Consider the following 6000-nt stretch of genomic DNA (forward strand, 5'->3'; position numbering starts at 1 on the left):
GTAAAAATTTCAGCATTTACATAACAGAGCATAAACCACATATTTAGATCTACAGGTAACAAATTGTTTAACTTTGATAATATATCCTCCTAATCTTACAGTATTTCTTTCAACCCGGAGGTATACGTACAAAAAGATAAGGAACCACAAACATAATTTCCTATAAGGTCATGTTCAGACAGCCAATGTGTTTGGCTTTTTTCTCTCTCTCTCTCAGCTTTTTTAATTGCGGCATTCATGGGTGTATTAGCAAATGAAAACGAGATATGATTATTTTTCTTAACAAATCCTCACGTTTAACTAGATCTGCTCTTTCTCTAACCTTTTTAATTACGTCTGGAGGATACCCCCCGACCCAAAAATCTTTGTTCTAATTCCTCATCCTGCTTATGATATGTGTTCTCATCATTATTAATTATTTTTAGCCTAATCATTTGGCTATAGGGAATACTGTTTTTGGTGTGTGTAGGGTGAGAAGACAGGTAATGAAGTAATGCGTTCCTTGACATAGGTTTCCTATAGCCAGATGTAACACATTTCCCATCTACTTTATCAATTTTTATGTCTAAAAATTCTAGGGAGGTATTACTATAATGAGATCTGAAGGACATATTGACATTGTTTATGGTATTAAGATACAAAATTAAATCATCAAACTGAGATTGTGTACCATTCCATATGACAAATATGTCATCCACGTATTTCTCCAAATAGTTTTTATGTAATTCTTAAAAGGGGTTTTAGATGAAAAAAATGCAATCCCTCTCAAAAATTATTAGCAAAGGAACATGAAATTGGTGTCCCCATCCCGGTAATGTTTGTTTGTTTATACCACTCACAGCTGAACTGAAACACATTATTGGATAGAATGAATGCACTTCTGCAACAAAATCAACAAATTCATCTGATTTATCTGTACATCTGAGGAACTCTCTTAAAGCCTGTATACCCACATCCAAAGGGATGCGGGTATACAGGCTTTCAACATCAATTGAAGCCAGTGTAAAGTCACTCTGCCATGCAAAATTCTCTAATGCCATAATAAGATCCCTTGTTTCACATAAATATGTAGGTATTTGTTCTAATAGGGGAAGACTAACCATAGCTAGATAGAAAAGCAGTTGAGCATCCAATGCCCGCTACTTTTGGACGTCCCGGTGGTGGGCTATGGCCCTTGTGAATTTTAGGCAACATATTCCAATGGGCCAGCTTAGGGTGTGTAGGAAGCAATTTCTCAGCGGTTTTATCATTCAGGATCCCCTTCTCAGTATAACTACGTAAAAAAATCTAAGCTTATTAATTATTTGATATAGTTTTTCGTATGAAGTGGAATCACTGAGTTGTCTTTGGGCTCCAAACAACAATCGCCCCCCCTTTATCTGCTCTGGTGGCTAAATATATCTTGACGTGCTGCCAACCAATATAGGGATTGTTTTTCTTTTCTAGTAATATTCTGAACGGGTTCGGGATGTACAGGCGAAACTCGAAAAATAAGAATATCGTGCAAAAGTCCATTGTATTTCATTAATGCAACTTAAAAGGAAAGGAAGCATGAAGTGCTCCAAAATCTCCTGGTAGATGGATGCGTTGACCCTGGACTTAATGAAGCACAGTGGACCAACAACAGCAGATGACATGGCTCCCCAAATCCTAGTAATTGGGGGGGCTTTGAGGTTTACATGAGCTGTAAGCCATAATCATCACAATTATGACAAATCATGGCTTGAACTATCTTGCTTTGCATGTAATAGAATAGAGTCCCTCTCATATATTAGTTTCACCTTTTAAGTTGCATTACTGAAATAAATGAACTTTGCACGATATTCAAATTTTTCAAGTTTCACCTGTGATAGGGCTTTGACATCTCTACATACTGATTGGTGAAAAAGATCAATTGCTCCACAAGTGGTTATAGGGGGGTTAAGTTTGGAGGGGTTACCTCCCACAAACGGAACCTCCACTACACTATTGCCTCCTGTACACACTGTTTCTCCTGTTAATTCCATAACTGTGAGGATGTTAGCGGTGTCAATGGCACTAAACTCTTTCACTGGTTTAAAGCCCAATGGGTCAATAGTACACTGCTGTTCACCTTCTTTTTTATCAACTATTTTATCATATTTATTATTTTTAGATGCTGCCCAATTTTTTTTTGTAAACTTAGTTCATGGATGTCTCCATTAAAGTCCTCTTCAAACAAGTGGAACTTGAATAATTCTGTCAGTCAAAATTAAGACCTTTACTTAGCACTGAGTTCGATATCCGTGAGGTTAAACACCAAACTTTCAGTGGCTATTGGCACCACGTCACTGTGGTGACCCACGGGTGTATGGGGGGACCATGGGTGTAGCGGAGTGAGTGGTGGAATCAGATGGTATTAACCCCGGGGGCAAGATGTTGTTAACCTATAGTGTTCGTGACACCAGTGGGGTTTTAGGGTTCCGGAGCACCACACGCCCGTTTTCTCTGCTATCCCAGTTGCTAGTAGTGAAATGAGAGTCCACAACCAGTTATCGTCAAACGGAGGCTTTACTGAGTATAAGACAGATGGAATTATCTTCACAGCTAAGGCCAGATTTCCCAGAGAGGTGGCCAGGACCCAGAAGGACCTTGCAGCTTGCTGGACCGATATACTTGTAATTAATTTGTCTCGAGATTGGAGATGACTTGACTATATGCAGGACTTGACTAGTTTCAGTGACAGCACACATAGACTTGAGACTTACTGATATGACTGTAGCTTTTGGGGTCTTCCAGATGCTGATCACTTGCACTGAGATCTCTGGTGTTTGCTGTGCTCAGTAAGGTAGCGTAAGAGCTAAGAGCCTGAATTGTAATGGCCGCCCCTTTATATAGTGGGGGCCTGAACTAAAGCCCATTGGCCAAGCTGCGGGTCATAGGTTAAGCTGGTGCTCTCGGGGAGAACATGTGAAAACAAATCATATGACTGCATAACATAACATGTAACAGACTTACACCTTTGTACTACCTATACATGTCTAGGCATGTATTGTACTACCTATACACCTAACGATACTGTCTAGGCATTAAAGTGATATACACAACATTCTGGAAACAACAGGGGGAGACCTTGCAGGAGAGCCCCCAGGTCACTGAGGTCTCAACCTGACAGGGAATAAGGGTAGTGCAGGACCATGTCCTGTACTGGGACATTACATCAACATTTCTCATGACCAGATGTTGAGGGGACTGTGTCATCTTTATGGACTTCATCTGAATTGCTAAACTCAGATTCTGTGGTGAGGTAATCAGTAGTTTTTTTTGTAGGATTATTAGGATTATTTCTGAAACTACGCCTGTTTTTTTCTGGTATATACCCGTTTCTTACTGCACGAGAATACTTCATTGTTCTCAAAATCTCACTTATCGCAGAGAAACTTGTCTCGCTTCATTTCCTTAATGGTTTGCTGTAATGCCGCCAACTTCTTTTCTAAATTCTGGATAAATGTATTAAACTGTATTTCTGTTTTTAATTGTTGTTTACGTGTTTCCATGACAATAGTGACATATGATTTTTTAAAGCACACATTCACGTGAGTTAATCAGGGGCCTGATGAAGCGCTACGTGCGTGATACAGACCGTCGACCGAACACACCCCCTTCTGCAACGCTCCCCCGCATGTTTGTATCATTGATTAAATAAAGAAGTTGTTTTAAGCTATTGACCTGGTGAGTGCTCCATTCTATTTAACTCTGCTGGAATCGTACCTGATGTCTGTATTGTGAGCACCGAGAAGGTCATGGGATATGCTACAGGAGCTTCATAGATTGCCTGAATACCAGATCTGCAATGACTGTCTATACATGGGATGCTAGCAGTTCCAAGGTGGACTCTTTTGTGGAAGATATATGTAAAATAGGTTCAAAGAAACAGATACTAAGATTTAACAAAACAAAACAAAAAAAACAGATAAAGGCACATATGCAATAATTCACATGGGTCCCAACACAATTCTCCCTTCAGTTATTTGTGTTCATTGTGGTGGAATCTTAAAATTACATTATAGCCTGGAAGGCAAGATATCATTCTGCAAGATATATATGACATAAACAGCTGTCAGTATCATATTTAACATATATAAACATTGCCTAAAGGTAAACAATAAACATTAAATCATGGTAAAAGTTATATCAGTTCCAGACATGAACGACACACATAAAATAACACTATGAAGTGTGTTCAAACAGTTATATACACTGACAGTTTACATTAACACTAGAGACATAGATTCACTCAATCATAGCGGTAAGGAGACAGAAGGACTACAACTGTACTTGTTATGTAAGCTGTTGTGACATCACAAGCAAGTTTCAGTCACATGATCTACTGTGACATCACAACTATGTTTCTATCAGTTGAACTACTGTGATATCACAACTATCTTTTGTCAGGTAAGGCTGGTTTCACACCATGTTAAGCAGTGTCCATAGTATATCTACTTTGGAGGACTCCCTGATGTATACATCTGACATAAATTAATGATACAGTAGAATTTCCCAATAGAGGACACTCATGGGGAATAAAAAAAAGTGTCCACTATTGGGAGATGTCCTTTATTGGGCTTAAACATCTTTCTAAATGACGAAATATTGTACTGTACTCACTCCAGAGTGTAATTACCTACAAAAATATGATAAAAAGCTAAATATAAATAAATAATTTAGCACTGTAATAAGGCTTTAAAAAAATCTCAACAATATAATTAATTAGGAAAAGTAATGCCAAATCATTCCCCCCTCAATGCCAAATCATACCCCCATTCCCCTATTCTTCTTACTTCTTACCTGGCCAGCAGGCAGTGACAAGTGACGCTAGGCACTCCTCTGCGCTTCACTCCGTGAGGGCAGCGGCGGCTGCCAGCAGTGACAAGTGATGCTCCAACACGTCAGTTAGTAGGGCGCAGAGGAGCGTCACTTATCACTGCCCGCTGTCCAGGTAAGAAGTAAGAAGAACAGGGGGATGAGGGAATGGAGGAATGATTTGGCATGGGGGGTTGGGGATTAATTTGGCATGGGGAAGATGATTTGGCAAGGGGATGAGGGAATGATTTGGCATGGGGATGAGGGAATGATTTGGCATGGGGGGAATGTTTTGGCACAGGGGGATGATTTGGCAAAGGGGGGATGATTTGTCACCAGGGCCCCCTGGGAACCGGAGCCACTTACTGGCTTATTGGCTGTACCCCCTGATGGCAGCCCTGTGTACAAGGTAGGGAAGCACAAAAGCATGGTTGTCCCCTATTGGGAGTGTTTTGTCCCCTATTGGGTGTGTTTTGTCCCCTATTGGGTGAGTTTTGTCCCGTATTGGGAGTGTTTTGTCCCCTATTGGGAGTGTTTTGTCCCCTATTGTCCCTTTTCGCGTGTGTCCATGACCGCTATTGGGAATGTCCCCTATTCGGAAGGTGCAAATACCTTAAGTCCTATGGGACTCTCCCGGGGAATTAAAAACTGTCCGATATTGGGAGGTGTCCCCTAAGGGAGATTTCACTGTACTACATAATGAATACTGACATAATGAATGGTACTTAGTGGCATCAGTCATACATAGGGTCCCATATTAAATAGTCATATAGATTTTATACTGGATCCGGTACAATAGAATAGCATTGAAGTTTGCACTATGCCCTTTAGAAAACCCTAAAGAATATGCTACACACTTTCCCATAAACCAGTAGAGACTGATGAGCAATATGCAGTTGTTATAAGCATATCTGACCTTCTCAGTGGATGCTCTAAGATGGTCATAACCAAGGTTACAGGCTAAAATAAAAAAAATGCACATGGGGGGATTAGTAAGCATTTATATCTCTCAAACAGTACATTTTCAGAAATGCTAGTACATTGGAAATATGTCAGTTTAGACCTATCTTCGTGGTGAAACCCCATTGACACAATGCAAAACCAGCTTAAAGGGTAGATCCCACCATCCTATTTTTTTTTTTTTTGCCCCCCCCCCCACTACGGCACTAGCCCGTTCCC

At 40.2% G+C, this 6000-nt stretch overlaps 1 protein-coding gene across 1 annotated transcript in view; it reads right to left on the reverse strand.

Moving 5' to 3' along the window:
* Nucleotides 1-5777, reverse strand: part of LOC130276750 (uncharacterized) — a 138053-nt gene extending 132276 nt beyond the window's left edge. Inside the window, exon 1 of the mRNA XM_056526576.1 lies at nt 5738-5777. The gene's annotated coding sequence lies outside the window, so the exon portion shown is untranslated. The remainder of the gene's footprint in view (nt 1-5737) is intronic.
* Between the last annotated feature and the right edge of the window lie 223 nt (nt 5778-6000).

Source organism: Hyla sarda, chromosome 6 (assembly GCF_029499605.1).
Source record: "Hyla sarda isolate aHylSar1 chromosome 6, aHylSar1.hap1, whole genome shotgun sequence".
NCBI classification, from domain to species: domain Eukaryota; kingdom Metazoa; phylum Chordata; class Amphibia; order Anura; family Hylidae; genus Hyla; species Hyla sarda.